Genomic DNA, 23,777 nt, shown 5'->3' on the forward strand with positions numbered 1-23,777 from the left:
GCAAGATATGAACTTGAGGGGATTTGACTTTTGGAGTTCTTTGTACATGATCCACAAGTACAGGGTAGTTCATAAATACTTATTGAATAGAACTAAATTTTATATATATATCTATATTTTTTGGTAAGTCATGGGGTTTGAACTCAGGGCGGCCTGGGTGCTGTCCCTCAGCTTTTGTCCTCAAGGCTTTGAGCACTTCGAAGCACTTCAAAGTTCCACTTCCAGTTTTTAAGTGGTTAATTGGAGATGACCTTTCTTGTCTGAGTAGCTAGGAATAGAGTATAGACATGAACCATCAATGCTTAACTTTTGTATGATATTTTGATGCTTCCTAGGTGGTATTTTAAAAAGTTTGGTCCAAGGAGGGCTAAGGGTCTTAGTTCCAATGACGCATTTTCTTTTCCTCTTCCAAAGCTACACTTTTCTTGGTGTCTTCGGCCATGGATGGCCACTGGCTTTGGAGGGCATGAGCAGGTTTAATGAGGGAAAGATGTTTCTTATGCTTCATTACCAGGAGAGGCCCCTGTGCCAAGAGACTCCTTCTAAACTCATTGGCATAATGAAGAGCGCTTTTATTATTTCAGACTCCTGAAGGCAGAATTTTTTCTTTTAGAACAAAGACAAAGCAAGTAAGGCCACAATGCAAAAGGAATTCCCTTAGTCCTGCCTGACTAATGGGGCCATTGTATTTCAGTTCTTATTAGGCCAGGAAATAATAATAGCCTGTAGCCTCACTCTCTGCTTGTAAATATTGGAAATAGTTTTTGAAAATTATGCTGTCAAGTTTGATTTGCTTAAATTAGACCCTTTCTCTTTTCTTAGCAAGAGGCTTGCTGTCCCTGAGCAGCCTGAACGTGGGTTCTGTGGCACATTTACATTTGGCAGAAAAATAAACAGGCGCCAATTCTACTGAAATCTGTGGCTAATCATGTTCTCCTCCACTAAGGTTTAGGGACCTCTGAACGAACTCCAACTGCAGCTCTTACGTCAAACGAATTCAGACTATCTCATTTCTCTTTTCTCAAAGTACCTACATTGTTAATGTGATCTTTGGGAGTGTATAGCTTTATTGTATTTCCTCCATACTAGAGGTTGGAAGCCAGACATGGGGCAGGCAGGGCGGGACGGGGTTGGATTGAAATGGAGTTGATCCTTAGGGATAATGGTCAAGTTAGGGGACCCCTGTGTCCTTTCTTGTCCTAGTTCCTTCCTTGGTGCTCACCTTTTCCTTCTTCCAGCTTTCTAGCTGCTGATGGGTAGATGGACTCCGCTCCACCCCATCTTCTGTCTCTTTGACCGTCAAAGAGAGCCATTTTTAACTGCCTCTGGGGCATTTGCACCAGAAAACCTCATTTGTAACCGGCAGCCCCTAGAAGAAATGGGAAACACTGAAAAGAGAGGGGGTGAGTTGGTTGCCTGACTACATTGAACTAGGTATGTGGCTGAAGGAAAGCCACTTTACCTCTCTGAACTTGAGTTTGACTGCCGTTAAACTAAGGAAGCTGGGAACATGATTTCTCAATGCCTCATCCTGCCAAATAAACATAGGGAATGAAGTATAGTAGGTTGCAGGGCGCATGTGTTTCTCACCAGGGAGGCCTTTGAAATTGCAGTTTTTCTGATGATGAGAGAATGAAGATTTTCAGATGAGATCTGCAGGTGGGAAGGGGAAATCGGACCTTTCCTGTGCCAGGCGGAGTGCTGCTTGGTATAGTTCAGTATATAATCTCTCCAAACTGGTGGAAGTGATCTGGCCAGAAGTACCCAGCTACACAGCCAACAGACCAAACCTGGCTTCCTGCTTTCCGGACTGCTCTGCTGGCATAGACTCTAAGGCCGGCCCCACCCACTGGCCCATCCGCATTTCTCTCCTTCTTATGTTAATATTTTCACTGGATGGAGAATGTGGGGACAGCTGCTGGCCTAGGAACAGTTGGTGGCCACTTGGATGTGGCTTGTGGATGAGGGCAGTTTCACAAAGGTGAGAGTTTGGACTGAGGAGGTAGAAATTTAGAAAAGACATCTCCCCCACACACCCCTGACCCCCACTAAGCTGTGTTTTTAGGATTTTCAAGGTAGGCTGATTTCTAGTGGAACAGGGTCCTCTTGAAGGTCATGTTCTCATGAAAAGTTCTTCCTTAACAATACACTCTATTGACTTCGTACTGCACCTGATACATTGTGTAACAGTCTTGGTGCCCATGTATGTGTAGAGGTAGATGAACATGTGTATCACATTCTTACCTCCCCAATAAAGAGTGTGTGCCTTCAAGACTGCTTGCTGAGGAGTGACATTGTTAGTCTTTTCTTTAGTAAGATGTATGTGGCTGAGTATTTTCATTCTTCTTTTTTTTTTTTTTGTTGGTCGTGGGACTTGAACTCTGGGCCTGGGCACTGTCTCTGAGCTCTTCAGCTCAAAACAAGTGCTCTGCTACTGGAGCCATAACACCACTTCTGGTTTTCTGGTGGTTAATTGGGGATAAAAGTCTCATGGACTTTCCTGCTTGGGCTAGCTTTGTACCACGATCCTCAAATCTCAGCCTCCTGAGTAGCTAGGATTATAGGCATGAGCCATGGGCGCCTGGCACGTGTTTTCATTCTTAATCCTAAATACCATCACCATCTCTTTTCTTCAGTATCCTAACAGCTGCTTTAAAAAAATCTTGTTTTATTAGACACCACCTCGTGCTGCAATTCCATTATTCTGTTTTACCTGCTGATACCATGCAATTTGACTACTGAATGAATGACTGAACACAAATGAATTTGGTGTAAAGCATCAAAACTTCCTGAAAGGAAGAGAGGCTCTGTAACAGTCATTTAATTACTATCACAAAGGTTAGAATTGGTGTCATCTATGTGGACATGAATCCCTGGTACCGTTGATGCATCTACACAGAGGAAGTCAGGTGTCATACTCAACTGTTGTTTATGCATGGAAAGCTGAAGTATTGAAGGCTGTGGGTGTTGGTTTCCATCTTAGGGAGAGGAATAGGTTTCTAATTGTCCCGTGCCTTCTTGTGATTAGGAGATTTGGCTAGTTATGTAGTGGGTTGATGGCAATCTGTATATTTTACTGCAGTTGGATTGGTTGGCTTTGAGTCCACACTCTTAGTAAGTTGTTACGTTATGTTTTCCGAACCATCGACGTTTTCCTTTGTCAAATGGGATGGTGATAATCAGGGATTCTATATGAGGAAACTGGATTCATCAAAGTATAGAACCAAAAATGCTCCTTTGGTTATAAGTTTTGAATTCATGTTAGCTCCATCATATAGCTGAATCATTTGTGTCATCATCATTGCTAGTCATAAAGTAGCTACAATAGTGTCTAAATTCTTGATGAGGGAATAGGTTGTTGATAGTTAGGAAAGCTAGGATCCTCCTTGGTGGCACTTCTAAATAGAAGTTTGTTACCCTCCTGTGTCCATGGAGGGAAGACATCCTGGGAAAGTTAACAAGTCAACAGTTTGGTAGGCTTCATGGGAGCTGAGGGAGGAGCTGGGTGTTCATTAGGTGTAGCGTGTGGATAGAAACGGGGATTAGGGATGACCAGAGCAACAATGGGAAGCAGCTCTAGCCCCATGGCTCCTTACCTCTGGCTTCTCAGCAAACTTCCTGTTCTGTTTTTATTTCTCTTGTTACTTTTATTTTTTGTTAGTTGTAGGGCTTGAACTCTGGGCCTGGGCGCTGTCCCTCAGCTCTTCAGCTCAAGGCTAGCGCTCTGCCACTTGAGCCACAGCACCACTTCTGGTTTTCTGATGTTTTATTGGAGATAAGAGTCTCACAGACTTTCCTGCCTGGGCTTGGCTTTGAACCGTGATCCTCCTCAGATCTCAGCCTCCTGAGTAGCTAGGATTTCAGGCGTGAGCCACCGGCACCTGGCAGCTTTTTCTTGCTACTTTTAAACAATACTTTCCTTGAAGTCCTTCTCCATCTGCCTATGGAAAGAGGCTCTGGGATAAAATATTCAGTACCCCAGGGATGCTGTGGACATTACCTAAGCATTAGTGAGGGTCTTTCCTGGGCAGGAAGCTGTGGCCTGAACTCTGGAACTTTGGAGAAGGCAGATAAGGTATTGTCTTCGTCTTCCCACATGCTAGTTGAGAGGGAAAGGTATGAGGCAGCAGTAATCAATACAGAAAAAATAATAACGCACAAATGGCACGAACTGGGAGTTTAGAGAAGGACACAGTTTAGAGAAGCACACAGAACTTGGAATAGGAGACAGGAACATGTGAGGTTTGTTGCAAGGAGAGGGTGAGCATTTCCAAAGGTCTTTACCTATGGGAGAATGGCAGGGATGGGTGGTCAGGAACTCCTGGTCGCCCAGGATACAGGATGTTAGGAACGGTCAGAGAGAGACCGTGTTTGGTGAGTTGCAGCTGGATGTGAGGCAGGAAGGAATCCAATGCAGCCAGAATCTCATCCAGAATCAGCAACCATTAGGAAGAATTTTCTGGAAGCAGTTATCACTATAATAAGAAAAAAGAAAAAGAAAAACGGGTTGGGAGTTAGAGGCTCAAGTGTTCCCAGGCTTTAGGTTAAACGTTAATTTCCTTGGGCAGTTAACAACTAACTTTTCTTTTTTCTACAAAGGGGGTGTGTGTGGGGGAAACAAGGAAAATAATCTTGGTGATAAACCCCTCACTTAAAGAAGAAAACCCCACCTCAGATTGGTTTATTTTCAGTGTGAATACCTGTGTCAGGATCACAGAGCCGTGTGCTGACGTGAACCACAGACCGTGGAAGTACCTTTGTGAATTCTCTCAGTGTCTTCTACAGGGTTCATGGAGAGTTGGCTATTTTTGAGCGCATTCCTAGTTTAGCCATTAGAAAATTGTGGGTTTAATTTGTATACACTCAGCAGCTAAAATAGTGCTTTCACAAAGGCGGTTGAGCTCACCACCGTCTGCTCTAACCCAGGCAAGTTAATGACCTGCCGGGTATTGTTCTCACTGGCCAGTGCTGGCTGACTTGACTGGCAGTTCCACTTGAAGGGGAGACTGCCTTTGTTAAAGGCTTTCTGCATACCATCCTGATTGAAGGTCTTAGAAGTCTGGGATTGTCCCTGTTGCCTGTATTTAGTGAAATCATGGAGCAAATAGTCCTGGAAAATTCATGTAAAGTCCTCTGCCCAGCTGGCCCCCAGCTAAGAGCAAGACATTCTGTATCCACACACCCAAGGCAGACATTGCTTACGGATGCCTTGCTGGGCATTGACTTCTTCCTGCCAACTCCTTAGTTGCTGAAGCAGCCTGAGAACATATATAGTTTAAGCATGAGGTACCTTGGTGATTGACTGATGAACGGTTCTGATCATTTTTCACAAAGAATGATGGGTAAAGTATATAGAATGAAAGTGCATCAGGGGCTGGGAAGGTGGCTCAGTGGTAGAATGCTTGCCTTGCATTCATCAGGCTCTGGGTTTGATTCCTAAGCACCACATAAGCAGAAAAACCTAGAAGTGGTGCTGTGGCTCAAGTGGTAGAGCGCTAGTCTTGAGCTGAAGAGCTGAGGGACAGCACCCAGGCCCAGAGTTCAGGCCCCACGAATGGCAAAAACAAAAACAAAAAAAAAGTGCATGAAAGAGGGGACTAGAATTATTATTTGTGTTTGTTGGAAAAAGGTAGACAGGTAAGTAAGTACACTGGTAGAGATTGTGATGTTGAACTTGATGTTAAGGAGACAAGTTATACTTTGCTTAAAGTTTTAACACCAGATGCTAAGGGTAGGGTGCCTGGAAAATAAGGTTAGATAATAAGATGTCTTTAATTTGTACAAGACCTAATGCTGCTGCTGGGTATATAAGTGAATGCAGATAATGACAGTTTAGTTTCAAAAAGTCAGAGGGGATGTGGAATTAGAATGAAAGCAAATTAAAATCCTTGGTATACACGTCTCAAGGTATCATTTTGTAGCACATAAATTTATATAATTACAAGGTGTCAGTTATATATATATATATATATATATATATATATATATATATATGTATATATATAAAGGATACAAAGCCAGGCACTAATGGCTCATGCCTGTAATCCTAGCTACTCAGGAGGTTGAGATTTGAGATCATAATTTGAAGCTAGGTTAGGCAGAAAGGCCTGTGAAGACTTCTTTTATTTTTTGGTCGTGGGCCTTGAGCTCTGGGCCTGAGCACTGTCCCTCAGCTCAAGGCTAGCATTCTACCACTTGAGCCACAGTGCCACTTCCAGTTTTCTGGTGGTTTGTTGGAGATAAGAGTTTCATGGACTTTCCTGCCCGGGCTGGCTTTGAATCGCAGCCCTCAGATCTCAGCCTCCTGAGTAGCTAGGATTACAGGCGTGAGTCACCGGGCCGGGCATGTGAAGACCTCTATGTCCAGTTAGCCACCAAAAAGCCAGAAGTGTAGATATGGCTCAAGTGGTAGAGGAGCAGTCTTGAGCAAACCAACATACAAACCAAACAAATGACAGTCCCTAGTTTAAGCCCCACTGCCCGCACCAAATTCAAATAAAGAAAGAAAAATTCCAACCCATTGGTTCTGGCCTAGTTAGGTGAGTTGCTTTTGCATTATTCCTCCCTTTGCTGTTTATCTAGAGGAGGATTTGACTTTTACTTGGAGGCTAAACACAAAATTAAATCATCTGAGGTGACATATGTCTTCAGGATCTGTCCTTCCTGGAGGAAAACTCGGTGAGGTGTGCACTGTGTGGCGATTGCAGTTACTGGTTTAGAAATCCAGTTTCAGGTACCTTTGATAAGATTTTTCTTCTTTATAGTCCGTGCATTTGTGAATGCATTCTTGGGAGGATTGCAGCTGGGTAGAGCTGCATGTCCGAGATGAGGGAAGTTTAGTTATTAACCCCACAGCGAGGGGAAAGAGGGGCAGTAGGCAGCCTGTGGAATGAGGAACAGAGCCTGGCTGAAACATTTCCAAAAGGGATTTCTGTTGTTTATACTTGTTAATTATTAATATTAATTATTGATGAAAAACGGTTTTCAGTTACATGCCACACATTGTTTGGGAATAAATGATCACGTTTCTTATCTGGAAATGGAGTAGATATTAAACTCTTTCAAATAGTCTGTACTTAGTCATACAGTTGCTTCCCCTCTCCCCCCACACCTTTCTTCACCATTAAAGACCACCTCTGAATCATCTGCATGGAAACAGTGTGCTTTTTATGAAAGTTCACTTTTCTCAGCTTTGGGTGGCTTCTAAAGTGAAATTGAATATGCTAAGAACCGAGTTAGACTAAAGTAGGTCAATAATCTTTTTAAAAAGTATCTTTAGAACAAAGTGCCTGTCTCATGGAAGACATGTAGTGAATCTGTAAGTTTTTGGAGACTAAAATAGTTAAATTACTCATGAGGATTGTACCTCACCTGTATCATTTCAGGAATCTGAAGGTTTTGTGATGAGCTTTCTTGAAGTTGCTGTATTTTCTAGACTTTATGGGTTGGCCTCCTAATAAACCTCTCTTTCTCTCTTTATTTTTAGATTTTTAAAAAAATTATCTTCAGTTGTACAAAGGAGGTGCCGTTTAACAAAGCAGTTTATGAGTACATTGCAGCTTGGTCGGTGTCACTGATTCAACATTCTCACCCCCTTCTACCCACCCCTCCCCTTACTTTTCTTAGTTTTGTGGCATGTACAATGGACTCCCGACTGTATTCTCCCTTCCTTTGCCCACTTCATTTGTTGCCCTGGGAGTCAGAAGTGAACTGATTGAAACTGTAAGGAGGGGGGGGAGGGAAGAAGAAGAGGAGATGAGAGAGATGAGAGGGGAAGAGAGAGAAAAGGAGTGGAGGAGATGGAAAGAGAAAGGAAAGGGAAGGAGTTTGAGGTTGGAAGTCGTAGCAGATTGGGAAATTACATGATTGTGAGACTCCTTAAGGCAATGTTTGTGCGTTTTAGGCATTTTTTTTTAAGGTTATGAGGTTCATTTTAGGGACCATATGTTTAGTTTTCTATGGGTTTTACTTAAGTTTTTGGCATGCCAATCATTTGACTCTCAGACCTATCCCAGCACATGCATGGAATGGAGTTCTTTGCTTATAGAAAATAACACATCCAGTGGAACCCCCTCTGGCATTAGGTTGTTCCTTTTCCATGCTGGTCTCTTCAGGAACTCTGTACTAATGTGTTTTCCCAGAAGGAGTGAATCTAACAGAGCCTTAAAGCCATCACCTAAAATGTAGTAGTAGATTGATCCTGAATCAGTTTTCTCTCTGTCATTTGAAAGACTTGCTCACTGACCTCCTATCTATAGCTGAATATTGATCTATGATTTTCCACATTTTAGAGTCCCAATCTATGATTGCAGATTTTCTGGGAGGTCTGGAAGGGTTTGGTTTGCCTTACTGTTATGAAGGTTATGTTCAAGGAAATGTAATTTTAATTTGGCTTACTTCATTTGGAGGAACACACGCACACACACACACACACACACACACACACACACACACACACAGAGAGCTTATAAAAAAACAAAGACATTGTCACACACATACACACAGAGCTTATAAAAAACAAAGACATTGTCACACACACACACACATACACACACACACACACACACACACACACACACACACACACACACACACACACACACACAGAGCTTATAAAAAACAAAGACATTGTCCTTTGTTGAGTATGTGCTGGTTGGTCCCAAGCTGGTTGGTCCTAAGGCTTGAACTACAGCCTGGCCACTGTCTCTGAGCTAGCACTTTACCACTCAAGCCACAGCTCCTTTACCAGTTTTTTAGTGGTTAATTGGAGATAAGAGTGTCATGGACTTACCTGCCCAGGCTGGCTTCAAACCATGATCTTCAAATCTCAGCCTCCTGGTTAGCTAGGATTCTAGGCATAAGACACTGACCCCTGGCAACATTGAATTTAAAAAGAACTGCCAGCTTTTTTTTTTTTTTCAAAAAGGATTTCTTATGGAGACAGTTAAAAGGAATCTGTAACTCTCACAAATGAACAATGTGTTCTTGCTTAAATATTTCCCAGAACAATTCTAAAGAAATATAATGCAGGTAAATTTTGTTATGTTCTCATCATGAGTTATATTTATGAGAAGCAAAAAATAGGATTAGAATTATGGAGGAGGAACAAGCTTTTTTTGGTACTAGTGGCTTATGTTTTTATATCTCATGAATTCTAACCATGTAGAAAGCATTTGGTTTTTCACCTCTACTCTGGGTTAATTTTCTCTCTCCCTTTTTTCCATCTAGAGATCTTTGAGTTATTTTTATTCATAAGTGAAAAATGTATTACAGCTTTATTTCCTTTTATTAATAGTTCCTTCTTGCCTTTAACCACATCTCTGACTTTTTGGCATATGAAGTCCAATGAGCTCATGCTTAATCATGTATAAACAACCATCTAATTATATGGTTTTGAATTTTCATTTGACCGACTAAACAGAAATGACACAGAAATGAGAAACCTGACAACCTTCCTGTCTTTAGATACCTAGCCTTTCTCTCTCTCTCTCTTTTCATGCATTTAGTAGAATGCACATTACAAGTTATTAAAAAAAAGAAAACAGTTTGCATTAGCCAAGTTTCTAGGGTAAAATTGTTCTTTTCAAGGCTATGTGTCAAAAAAACAAGTCAGTCCGGCTGAATTATACGTCTTCTTTACCACTTTCTTTCAAGCTCTATTCTTTTCCTTCTCATGGAGGAATGTTTCCAACATTCCCCTTGTTGCTGGTGTCAGGTGACAGAAGAATTTTCAGGGACAAAGTTTCTCAATCTTAACACTCTTCCCTTTCTCCTTTGAGGTCCAATGACAACCATCCCAGTTGCTGTACCTTCTCACTCTCCCTTAAACCCCTCTGACACATTTTTGAAAGAAGATGTGGGAAAAATCTTTTCAAACAAAGGTGTACTCAGTGTTTCAACAGGAAGGAAGAAGTTGTCGGGTCTCTTTTCTTTTTCACTGGCTGGATCCTGGCATTTTGAACACAGGGCAAAAAAATCTCTTCTGGACATTATAGGTGGTTTCACTGTAGATTTCTCAGTCAGTGTGTTTGATGGGTGAAAAAGGGAGAAGAAAAAGTTCCACAGAAAAACAAACATTAGATTACCCTACTTATAAAAGGAATCTGAAATAGTGGGACTCAGAGAGAAGAGAGCTGGTGGCTGGGAAAGGGGTGGAAAAAGCAAGACGCTGTTGGAACAAGAGCACAGATTTTCATTTATTTGAGGTGGATAAATTCTGGACATCTAATATATAGCATAATGGCTATAGTTAATATTACTGTATTATATACTTGAAATTTATTGAGGGTAGATGTGAAATTCTCAACACATACACAGACAAAGGTAACTTTGTGAGGTAATGGACATGTTAACTAAGTTAATTGTTCTGTTGTGATTACCACAGGTGTACATGTATATGTGTATATCTGTCTATCTGTTTATCTGTCTATCTATCTATCTATCTGTCTATCTGTCTGTCTGTCTGTCTGTCTGTCTGTCTGTCTGTCTGTCTGTCTGTCTATGTATCTATCTATCTATCTATCTATCTATCTATCTATCTATCTATCTATCTATCTATCTATCATCTATCTATCTGAAATACATTGTACCCTTTAAATTTATACAATATTCCCCTTACAGACATTTCCTATAAGTTCACTTTACATTTATACAATTTGCACACCTTAAATTTAGACATAGCCTATTTGTCATTTATAGTCCAAAAGGGCTAGGAGGAAAAAGAAAAAAATAATCCTTGCCCTTTTATTTTTGGTGAGGATATTTTACAAGGTGAATATTACAGAGAATGGGTTTGGTTATTGCTCTAAGGGTAAAGAAAGGACAGCAAAAATTTGTGAGATTTGACACAAAGCAATCTATTTCCTTATTAATCCTTCAGTGTTAAAACATAATTTGATTTCTCAAAACACCTCTGAAAACTGCATATCTGTAAATGGTAAAACTTCCTACAATTGTACTACTTAGACTTAGTAGCAAATAGACTCCATTTTGAGGATTTATAGTTAGTGGCATCCCTTTGAAATTAATGTTTAAGAGACTTCCTTCTTGAAAATAGTCCGGCGTTATCTTCATAATTTTTCTGCCTCCTGTCAGGAGCCAATCTTTGTGGTCTATAGGGAGTTCTTGGAAAATTTTATTGCAAAGTATGCATTTTTTCAAGGTTCTTGTTCCTTTCATGGTGTCAAAAGATACAGATGAGACTTCTGCCTGTATCTGTCATTCTTGTTCTGTTATGGAGTATTTTACGAACAGAGAGGAATATGTTCTGGTATGCTTTATGATTTTAGCTCACCTGGAGCGAGGAAAAAAAGGCACACTAGCCACCAAGTTAAGATGTCTTCTTAATTAGTCCTTTGAGAACTGTGGAGGAATTTCTTTACTCCTTTAATTTGAAATCCTTAGCACCTTACATAGTATCTTATGATGTATTGTTTATTCTTGTGTAAGAATTTGTACGTATCTAGGAAATAAACCTTCAACTTAACATTCAGTGTTTTCTTCATATTGATTCTTGGCTTCTGTATTCCTTTTTTTTTTTTTAAAGACAATATTATTTAAGAGTGAACATTCCATAACGTGTGGTGTGTGTGTGTGTGTGTGTGTGTGTGTGTGTGTGTGTGTGTGTGTGTGTGTGTGTGTGGTGTGTGTGTGTGTGTGTGTGTGTGTGTGTGTGTGTGTTAGGACTTGAACTTTAGAACCAGAGTGCTATCCCTTAGCTTTTTTACTCAAGGCTGGTATTCTGCCACATTTGCCACACCTCTATTTTTGGCCTTGTTGGTGGTTAGTTGGAGATATTTTGCCTGACATTTTGGTGGTTAGTTGGTTATGCTTTGCCTGAGTTAACTTTGTACCTCAATTTTTCAAATCTCAGCCTCCCCCCCCCACCCCCATCCCCAGTAGTTAGGATCACAGATGTGAGCCACTGGTGCCCAGCCATTAACTCATAATTTACATTTCTTTTCATTCTTCGTGTCATGATGGTAAGGAATTTGGGTTCTTCTCACTGACCTGATTTCAGGTTATTATTGACAGAGTTATTGCTAGTACAGTGGCTGAATTAGCCTTTATAAGGTAATTCAGCTTGCAGCCAATTCAATACTAATTTCTTTCCAATCATGTATACAGAGATGCTTTCATTACTCCATTCTTTTTGTGTGTGTGTGAAAATACTGTACAGAGAGGTACAATTACATGGGCAAGGTAATGAGTGCATTTCTTATCAAGCATTGTTGCCTCCATTCTTTTATATGTTCAAAAATAATATTCAGAGCTGGGTGCCAGTGACTCATGCCTGTAATCCTAGCTACCCAGGAGGCTGAGATCTGAGGATTGTGGTTCAAAACTAGCCCAGGCAGGAAAGTCCATGAGACTCTTACCTCCAATTAACCACAAGAAAACTGGAAGTGGCGCTGTGGTTCAAGTGGTAGAATGCTTGCTTTGAGGTGAAGAGCTGAGGGACAGAGGCCAGGCCCAGAGTTCAAGTTCCACCACTAGACAAAAAAAACCAAAAACACAAAAAATCAGTAGAAGAAACAGAAAGGAACTCAAGTTATATGGGTCTGGACAGATCGTTGAGATTTATGATATTAGAACTTGGTTTCATAGGTTGGCAGTTTAATTAAAATGATACCAGTTTATGCAGTGATGAGTCACTTGAACAGAAAGGTTGATATTCAAGCCTTCATAGTTCTCTAATCTTAAATAACTGTGCAGTGAACATGACTTATTCTGTCCACTCACTCGAGTATACAAGGAATTGTGTTTTAAGTCAAAACACCTAAAAAATCCAAGGTGTCATTTTTGTGGTTTGTGGGTAATGGATCTCTCCCTGTGGATGCAAGACCCTGATACTCGGCCAGTGTGGCACATTACTCTGGGGTCATGGTGAAGAGCGTTTCTGGGTCTTGCTCCATCCATGTCCTGCTTAGATACCCGCTATGCAAGCCCTTGTGAAGTCTAGGAGGCTGCTCTGTGTGTGGCTTGGGCAAAAGAAAGTGTGGAAATTGGAAGCTTCAGACCAAAAGTTGTGGCCTTTGTATATGGGGCAGGAAGTTACTTCTCCCCGGGGCTTTCTCACTAGTTGACAGTCTATCAGACTGCAGATTGGCGGCAGTCTTGTCTCTCTGCTCATCTCCAGCTTTCCTGAGAAAGATGCTTCTCTCTGAGGAGGGGGTTTGTGGCCTTCAGAGAACTTAGCATTATCCCAGTGAAGGCAGGCTTTCATATAGAACTGGAAGAGAGGACAGTTTCAAGCAGCGTCTGCTTTCGGCTCTTCTCTAATAACCAGCTCTTAAAGGGGTTCACTCACTGATAGTAGCTTTTCCATTAATCTAACAATCGTTGTTTTTGATTGGCTTGGGAAAAAAAAACCCATCAAGATATATGGCCTTGATTTATGAAAGAAAGATGTGGAATTTGGTTCTTCCTTAAGGCATGGTGATAATGTTCTTGTTTTGTTAATTTATGTTTCTGTTTGTTTCCTGTTCTCTTAAGACGGGTTCCATTTGCCTTATCTGCTCTGTCTATCTGCCCAATGCTCAGCCTGAGATGGTGTCTTCCTAGTTGGATTTCTGCCTTTGTCCTCCCTTCTTCCTCCATCTCTTATCTTCTAATGCCCATTCATCAGTAGAGACAAAGGCATGCCAACAATTGTGACCACCAATTGTGTTGCTGTAGAGTGACTGCAGTTCTTTGGGGGTACTTAGCCGTGAAGGGTCTGTGCAATCTGATAACTCTTTAGTACTGATATGGATGTCAAAAGCTTACAGGAAGCTTCCTGTGTCATAGAAGTACTCTCATGAAGGTGGGAACAGTTAACAGGTGTTTTCTAGATGAACAGAGGCAGAAAGTTTCAGGAAGTTGCCTCAGGTCCCACCACTAGAAAGTGACACCATTCTAGTTCTAGTGTCTTTCTTTTTCCACTGCTTCATCCATCATTATGCATTTTCTATCTCTTCCCTTCCCTGGGCTGCTCTTCATAATACCCCATCTTCATATCCTTCCCCTCCAGCCTTTAAAACTCTCAGCTCAAGTTCCATCTTTCCCATTGAGCTTCCTCGACTTTTACAGATCTTTTTCTTGTATGAGCTCTTTGTGTACTCAACACAAGAGAACTCAATGTAAGATTGGGTGTTCCTCAAGTGTTTTTGTGTTCGTTCAATCTCCCTTTGGTTAGCTGATGACTCTCGGATGGAGGAAGGCACCTTCAAGTGCCTGAGATTCCATTAGTATATCAGAGCAATAAGTGCACACTGAGGAAACATGACTGGGTCATAGTCTTCCATGAAAATATGCTTCCTTTCCTTCTTTCTTGTGCATGTGGAAATCCTCTTTTTCTAAGGCCTAATAATTCTACTTCTGTATATCTCCACAGATGAATCCACTAGGCACACATTTACTTAAGCCCAGTAAATTATACTGTAAGCAAAAACTACCTCATCGGCGTACCTGCGTTCTCTGGAGTCTATACAGAGCAGAGCCTCTGACCAGTAAGCATAAATTAATAAATTGTTCTGGTATACCTATTGCAGTTTTTCAGAGTAACAGTTTGCTTATTTAACAAACACCTCTGCTCCTTTCCCAAGGGATTGTTAGAGTTTTTGTCTAGGGAAAAACAGTCAAATGTGCTTGCATTTCTTCTGGTTTTCTGGCCTCATCGTGAGTGAACTTTATTTAATACTATTGCTGTACTGTGAGTCTCTGTGGATCAGAGCAGCTTTCAGTTAACTTGGCAAATCATTACAAGAGAGAACAGAGGGGTCAGAGTAAGTACTCCCTACTAATTAGTTGATAATTGATGTACAATAGCAGACGGATGGGACTTTAGAGTAGAAACCTGGGAATACTGTTTCATTTATCTTTCCATTTGTATGAGGTGGCTTGGTGATATGTGTTCTTAATAACGTTTTGCCATCATTGCCCTGTGGTATAGGGCAGAATCCAGCCTTCATGTACAGGAATCTAGGCTACCAAAGGGCCCAGAAAGCTTTTAATTTCTTAGGGTATATGTCTGATTCCATTTAATGCAACAATAAAATGAGTAAGGCTGGTGATTCCATACTTTGTGGATAACATTCTTGAAGGCTGACTACTGTGGGAAGAAAGTTGTATTCGTGGGGGGCAAATGAGAAATTTAGGCAGGACTCATCAGGGCAAGGTGATCGGAGAGTGCATGATTCATAGACTCTCCCAGGGTTTGGATTTGACCTACTTATTTGGTCATTTTGGAATGGATGCACAAAATCAACTGGAAGTGTGTTACTCCTTATCTAAGCATCTAAGACCTAAGACCTGATAAACTACTTCTAAAATCTTCTGACTTGCTCTGACGAACTTCCATCTCAGTATTTTCTTATTTTGTCTTTTCCCTTCCCACCTTGGGCCTTTTGCATTGTCTACCTTCTGGGGTATGTGCTCCTCTAGTTTTCTTTCAATCTCCCAGATGAACTCTGTTCTTCTCCATAACTTACAGCCCATGCCAGTCCTGGGGCTTGAACTCAGGCCCTGGGCACTGTCCCTGAGCTGCTGTTACTGCTGCTGCTGCTTCTCCTCCTCCTCCCCTCTCCCCTGCTTTTTTGACTAAAGGCTAGTCCTGTTCTACCAAGGAGCCACAGTTCCACTTCCAGCATTTTCTGGGTAGTTTGTTTCTGGGTAGTTTATCAGACCCAAGAGTCTCATGGCCTTTCCTGCCTGGGCTGGCTCTGAGCAGCAGTGCTCAGATCTCAGCCTCCTGAGTAGCTAGGATTGTAGGCGTGAGCCACCAGCGCCTGGCTAACATACTAGAACTTACAGCCCAAGCTCTTGATGTTCTAGTGCCTGTGAGCAGTTACACTTGAAGCATTTATTGGGTTTGAGATGGAGCCAAGGAAGCTACTTTCTCTTTTTTCAGGAACCAAACCCAGAGTCAAGGGCTTGCTAGGCAAGATCTCTACCACTGAAGTACATCTCACGCCTTTTTGAAAAGCATCCCTTGGTGATGCTAATTACACAGCCAGGTTTGGAGCCATTGGTCAATATATAATGCCCACTTTGAAAATCAGGTTGTACTAGCTTTCCAGTATTACAACAAAATACTCAAGATGATCAACTTAAAAGAAGAGAAGGTTTATTTTGGCTGAGGGTTTCAGGCAGTGATCAAATGACTCCATTGCTTTAGGGCCTATGGTGAGACAGTATATCCTGGTGGAAAGTGGGGAATGGAGCTAAACCATTTGAAAAGGAAAAAGGAAGGGGAAGAGATGGGTCCCCCAGTCCCCTTGGAGGATACATGCCCAATGACATAAAACTTTCCATTAAGTTCTGCCTTTAAATCTCTCTCTCTCTTTCTCTTGTCTCTCTGTCTCTGTCTGTCTGTCTGTCTGTCTGTCTGTCTGTCTGTCTGTCTGTCTGTCTGTCTGTCTGTCTGTCTGTCTCTCTCTCTCTCTCTCTCTCTCTCTCTCTATATATATATATATATATCACCTGTCAATAGTGTCAGATTGGGGACCAAACATTTAGCACATAGACCTTGCATATCTAAAGTCGCTTGGGTTTGGGGAGTAGCTAACAGAAACCTCTGAGTTCTGCTTCTTCTTTCTCCTGATCAGAGCCAACTTCTACAGATACTTCTGACTCTTGTTCTCTAGGACAAGCTGTGTGTTCACCAGACACCACAGTTCTGTTTCCATGTCTATACCCAATTTCCTTATGTGTTTTTAATTCTCCCTTGTTTTAACTCACTACTTTTAAAAGTGAGCTTTTACAGTGCCAGTCTTGATTGAGTCCATGCATTGAGGGTCTTATGCAAGGCAATCTATTTTATATATTATTTGCTTCTCTGGGAGATTTATTATATGCATTTGTATTTTTTAGCAGTTCTAAGACAAGTTATAGTATAAAAAGATGCACTGAACTTGGTTGTATTAAGATTTTTCAAAGCTATTTCACCATGGACATCATTGCGAGTTTCTGTTATTTATCATTTTAACACATGTATAGATATCCTGAACAACACTGAGACATGTTTCTGTAGTTAATATTCTTCTTCAGCAAGTATTCTATTTGTTACGTGGTAATTGTCTTTCTTCTTCTCTGAACTCTTGTGTCTATGGTTTAGTTTTATGCTAAGTCTTATCCTAGACAATAACAATATCTCATTGCTCCTATGTGCGTCTCTCTTATCTCTGTCTGTCTGTCTTATGTCTTTAGATTGTAAGAAGTCCTCTTCTCCCATAGGTTGTGTGTAGTTTTAAGCATTTGAAACTTTGTCCAAATTGAATTGCTTTGTTCTTGAACATGGAGCAATGAGTTCACTTGTCTTTGGATGTTCTTTGCCATTCCCTGGGTTTTACTGTGTTTTGTTGTGGTCTACTGCATATTTACATATTCATTACATGGTCACTATTGTATCTCAGTCATGAAGCATCGCAGGCTTGACTAAACATTACATAAGAAGCCTCGTATGCTTGGTATGCAGGAATGTATTATTTTTAGCTTGAGGGAAGAGTATGAGTGTCAGCTAGAAGAATCCTATGACTTTGTTCCAGCAGCCTCTTTGACCTGGATTTGCCTGGGGTTGGCAGCAGAAGCCTGCCCCACCCCACTTCATGGTAACAAGCATACCGTTTGCAAAGTTTTTGTATCATCCTGATGACTACCCCATTTGAGAAAAGAAAAGGGGGTTACATTTGAGAAAGTGCTTTGTCCAAGATACAAATCTTATTATTGATGAGCACCTGTAAAGAATTGGATGTATGCTATGAAGTCAATTTTATTGCACTATTTAGAACTTTATTCCTCATCGTGACAGGTATTTTCTGGTGGTTTCTCTTGAGAAAAGAAGGAGCAATGTGTGTCTAACTCATATTGCTTTTAGAAGTTGAACATGTTTACATTTGTATGAGCTTAGAGAAAAATGTAGAAAGACATGTGAATGTTTAAGTTGAATGCCTTAAAGGAGGGACACTAGAAAGAGGTAGAAATGTGAGCCTTTTCTTTATATACTTCCATATCATTGAACTTTTAAAGACACACATATACACGATACTACTTTGGATTTAAAATGTAAATAAAGGTAACCTCAAATAACTAGTACATTTGAAACAGTCTTCATTATTAGAATGTTATTTTTCCATGATAGAGGATGAGTTGGAAGGAAATAGCTTTATATAAGAGCTCAGTGTGATGGGCCTTGGTAACTAGAGGTAACTTATCCACCCATTCTGGGTAATTCTGCCAGGACAAGCCTGGTAAGGCTTATCCTGGGTCTAAGAGAAAGTTCCTCTGTGGGTAAGCTTATTCCAAGCAGAAACAATGTTTGCCTGAGCTTATTCATTCCCACTGATCATTCCTCCTTTAGCCAGGGAAGATTGGGTATATACTGAGACTCATTTTCTTTCCTTAGGAAAAGACATTCCCATTATTTTGTGTATACAAATTAGAAGATCATATTTCCTATTATGCCTTATTTTACATCATTGGACAATTGTCCTGTCACATGATGATCGAATAATAATAATAATAATAATAATAATAATAATAATAATAATAATAGTAACAAAATGGTGACTTACAGGCACATTGTGTATATTGGCTCTTGTCAGCTCTTGAAGAAACCTCGGTAGGTTGAAGCAACTGAGATATAAAATTAGCCTGATAAATGGCTGAAGTTACATCTATAAACTATAAAGACAAGCCACATTTTCCCATGTGAAATTGAGAGATACTTTCTGATAGCACTTGAGGATTTTTCCTAAGGGAGCATGAATTCTATTTTATAGTAAGCATTTGTTTGGATTTATTTTAGAAAGGTAGGTATGTAGATTTAAGTGCTAAGAAGTAGAAATAGAGGGAAATATTGAACGTTAAGTTGCAAAACCTTTACTTATTTGTCAGTGACCCAAATTGGCTTTGAACTCTACCTCAGTTTTGTGTTTACCAGGCAACATAGACCCGGGCTGAAAAAAATTCTTTGGATTTTTTTCTTGCCAAGTATTGAGTTTTCTTTTTTTTCCCTTCAGTGCTGGGCAAGTTTTGAAATTTTAATTCGTTTCTATTGTAGTATAGCCTTGTAGTAAATGTTCTTGAGGTATCTCACATCTAGCTGGAGATTATTAGCAGTCTTTATTTTTTTTTTAAATTATCTGAAAAAGGGAAAAATGTGAGGCAAGGAAAGAGAGTGGCTAAAAGCTGGAGTTGGGAGGGTAGGTCCTGTGTGTGTGTGTGTGTGTGTGTGTGTGTGTGTGTGTGTGTGTAGATCATAAGTGGAAAGGCATCAGCCTTCAGCTTTGGGTACTCAGAAGAAAAAAATATTTTTAAAAAGTAACATAGACAGTCCTTTAATAAAATTTAGCTAATATTTTTAATGTACTTACTGTGTCAGGCCCCAAATGCATCACATACATTAGATCTTTTGACTCTGTAAACAAATAACATCTTAGAAATCTGTCACTGAGGATACCAAAGCCACTGGGTAGAGTTTAGTTACAGAGTCTTGATCTTTAACTATTGTGTTAAAGGCTGCAAACCCTCTACTACTTTCCTTCCTCCATTTTCCCCACTTTTCCATGTATCTTGAGTGCCCAATATTTAATATGCCAGTCCATTCTGGAAGACCCACTACATCTTGACTCAAAAACTTCCATAGAGCCAGCTGCTGTTCTTGCCTATGGTCCTAGCTACTTGGAAGGGTCAGATCTGAGGTTCAATGTCGGGAGCATAGGGAAACAAATATGAGAGGCTCTTATCTCTAATTAGCCAGCAAAAACTTGGAAGTGGAGGTCTGGCATAAATGATAGAGAATTAGACATAAATGAAAAGGCTGACCAAGTTCAAGTTCTGAAGGCCCTGAGTTTTAAGCCTCAGTATACATGCACACACACACACACACACACACACACTCACGCACACACACACACTCACGCACACACACTCACGCACACATGCATGCATGCACGTACACTTTATACTGCATGCATGATCCTGGATTAGAAAACAATTACTCTACATGTATTGTTGATAAAATTTGAATATTGCATACTAGTACTTTGCCATGTAATGTTTGTACTATATTTATACATTTTGGACTAAAAGTTATGAAATCTGACTTATTCTTAAGTGGTTCAAAATATTATCATTGTCATTATCATTATTATTAATAATAATTTAAAACCAGTAAAACTGGAGGTCATTTCTTACTATTCCTGTAACTTTTCTGTCTACTGAAATACTTTAGAGTAAAACATGGATGCTTAGAAATGCTCTTAACCTTTTCATCCTCAGAACAGCCCTATGAGTTAGATATTTTTATTGTCTTCATTTAGAACAGGATGCTCAAGTAAGGGGACTTCAAGAACTTTCCCTAGTGTCACATAACCACTGAGGTGTGAGGCAAGATTTGAACCCTAATCTGTCTGTCTGTCTGTCTGTCTGTCTGCCTACTTACATACCTGCCTATCTACTTACTGCCTGCTTTCATATTTCAAAATACCTTACATATGTGTTTGGCTAAACCATTTAGAAATTGTTTTTCTGCAGTCATTTTCCCATTACTAAAGAAGTTATTTGGCATGATTCATCCTAGAAGCAGGAATCGCCTCTTTACCCATGAGCAGTTGTTTTGCTGCGGGTCTTCATGGCCAGACAGTGTAGATTCTGTGGAGATTTTGTCCTCTCACTCACCACTGTCTCCCCGGCCTACCTGACTCATGGTTAGTATTTGATATGTGTCAATTGAATGCCCACTAACATTCAAGAAAGCTTTGGTTTCTTCTGTCTTGTCTTTTCATTTACATTTCCTTTTGTATTGTTCCCCCGTATCAGTGCTGTTTGCAGGAAGATCAGTAGTAGCTAGACATACATACTTAGAAAAGAGACAGCCACAGTGCAAGCACCTATTTGACTGCCATGCAAGAACCTTTTCAACTAACAAAGCTGATGACTTAAATGAGCACTCATTTTAGAAACTCAAAAAGGTAAAAAAACATTCAGGCTTCCCCCCCTCCCAATAAGCACGCAGTGATTTGGGCTGGATGTATATGCCATCTCCAGAATGACATCCTCTCTGGTCCTTATTTGAGCAGTAAATACATTTTTAAAACACATCATTTGCCTCTAAAAAGAAACATTATTTCAAAATGAAAGCCATGCTCCACTAGTTGGCATATTTGGTTGTTAGAAAAGTTGTATGGTTTGCTTGTAAGGAATGGCAAGCCAAGGAACATTCAGACTTGGCCAATTGCAAACTTTTTTTTTTCTATCTGTGATGACACCTGGTTTAAAAAAATAAAATTGGCTCCAAGCTCAAAGGAGAAAGAATATTGAAAATGGGCAGAAAATTAAACAGCATCGGGTATTGTCTTATTTTGGACAAGAAATTATAAAGAACTGTTTTCTTCTTACTCCAGTAAAGAGAGCAGGGGAAAAAAAAAACAACAAGGGCAGACACTAAACAAATAATGACAAAACACTGATAACAGCTGATGTCCATTGAATACTTACTAAGTGCTAGATGATACTATTAATATTGATGCAACAGAACCTCGTGAAGGGAGGTTTAGTTTTTTGTTTTGTTTTGTTCTGTTTTGTAGACGAGAAGACCCAGATTAGGGACACAAATGTTTAGTGATCACCTTCGGCAGGCTGATCCCAGGCAGAGCAAACTTCAGGGCCCATATTCCCTTGTACTGCACTGTTCGGACTAGCCTAGCGGTGTCATCATGGCTGGCATGATGAGGAAGAATTAGAATTAGCTAGTTCCATTGAGTATAATAGCTCTTACTTCCCCTTGTGACACAGATAGTAATTTTTCCAGAACATTCTCAGAGCTGCACACCAACATTTAATGTGTTCCTTAAACATCATCCATTACAAGGCCTATCATTGGAGATATGGGTTCAGATTTATTATTTCTAGGCGGACAGAGGGTGCTAACCAGTGAATTAGGGAGTCGGAGGTAGTGTGGTGAAAACGGAGGAGGATGTAGGAGATGAAAGGACTTAAGTTTATTGTAGAACAAGAAAAATAATGGGAATATAAGGATTGTAGGTGAAGATTCCATTTAACTTAGTCAGTGATACTGTGGAGGTGCATCAAAGAATTGTTTTTTTTTTAATCACCTGGAATGTTTAGTGGAAATAATTGGTTAGTGTTTAATAGTCACTCCAACTATCATTTGTTTTCATTCATTCTTAATCTCACTAGAAAGTACTTACTGTATGCCATCTAACAGTCTACAATATGTAACGATATAGATGTGAAGGGCTAGCAATGTCTCAAATAAAGGCTTTGCTTTAGGAAAGCAATTAAGTCGAAAAAGTGAGAGGAGGACAGCAGTGAGGCAAAACAGTTCAGTTCCCTCCAATGTTTCAGGCGCTGAGACAGATGTATAATAGGAGACCATAAAAGAATTAAAGGCATAGGTGAAATCTACCCAGTCATCAGTAGGGAAGGGTGGTTATAGAAGAGAACACCTTTAAATCAAGACTTTAATTACCTTAAGATGGAGGTAGGTAAGTCAAGGTAATTGAGGTAGAGAAAATAACATGAACAAGAGAAGAATTCAAATTAGCTGGGCGTCAGTGGCTCACACCTGTAATCCTAACAACTCTGGAGGCTGAGATCTGAGGACTGCTGTTCAGAGCCAGCCAGGGCAAGAAAGTCCATGAGACTCTTATCTCCAATAAATCACCAGAAAAGTGGAAGTGGTACTGTGGCTCAAGTGGTAGAGCACTAGCCTTGAGCTGAAGAGCTGAGGGACAGCGCCCAGGCCCAGAGTTCAAGCCCCATGACTGAACCCCCTCCCCTCAAAAAAAGAATTCAAATTAAAAAATTGTGACAATCACATTGCTATTTATTAGTTCAAAGGTATGTATTTGTTTTTGCACCACAACATCTCTGAAATCTTGACATCATGCATAAATTTAATTGGCTGTTTTATGTTTTTGCTGGTATATAAAATACCGGTATACCTTACAATCTTTCTGTGACATTTTAAAATGGATAAAATAGCTATTAATATTCTTTGTTATCGAGTGGATGTGTGCTGTTCCAGCTGCTGATATGTCTTTGTTTTAGACGTAGATAGAGATGAATCTTCTTTATTAAAGAGGAAACAGGCATGAAGTGTCTACATTCCTTTATGAGTTTATGACATTCTGTTTGACAGAAGACTTGACATCTGATGTTGCTTTTAATAGCAATGGCTGGTAGCAGTAGAACCTGGGGAAGACAATTGAGGTGTCTTACATACTGGAGCAGGCTGCGAACCATCACATTGACTTTTTCCAAGGTCAAAAGCAAGTTTGAAATGCAAATGTGTCAGGATTGAGGCTTTATAAAGATACCCGATTTATGCTGCATTACATAAAACTGCACCTACCATGCTTGCTGTCAGGATGGAGCTGTGATGATTATAATGTCTTATACACAATGAAAATGGAATATCTATACTCTGTCAAGGCAAAAGAAAATGGCTAACATACAAGTTGCATCAGTTCTGATGTGTGTATCCGAATAAAGAAAATCTGAGACATTTTAGTTGGTGATAATTATCTGAGAACATATCCAAGATAGAAGCTAAGCACCCTAAAAGCTTACATTTAAAGCACATAGGTATCATGAAAATATGGAAGTATGGGTTTCTGTTATCATTAAATCCTTATATGACCTTCAGCAGGTCAGTTGAACCTGTATTTTAGTTTCCCAGAAGACTGGACAAGGTTTTTGATAGCTACTCTTTTGATAGCTGTGTCTTACAGTATGCCTAGACTGTGGCAGCATTGAGTGGAAAAATTTTCTTG

General features: G+C 40.2%; 1 protein-coding gene across 1 annotated transcript in view; it reads left to right on the forward strand.

Moving 5' to 3' along the window:
• Positions 1-23,777, forward strand: part of Glis3 (GLIS family zinc finger 3) — a 452,494-nt gene that overhangs the window by 122,270 nt on the left and 306,447 nt on the right. The window lies entirely within an intron of this gene.

This window comes from Dipodomys merriami, unplaced genomic scaffold (genome assembly GCF_024711535.1).
Source record: "Dipodomys merriami isolate MVZ:Mamm:240054 unplaced genomic scaffold, mDipMer1.0.p SCAF_26, whole genome shotgun sequence".
Lineage (NCBI taxonomy): Eukaryota > Metazoa > Chordata > Mammalia > Rodentia > Heteromyidae > Dipodomys > Dipodomys merriami.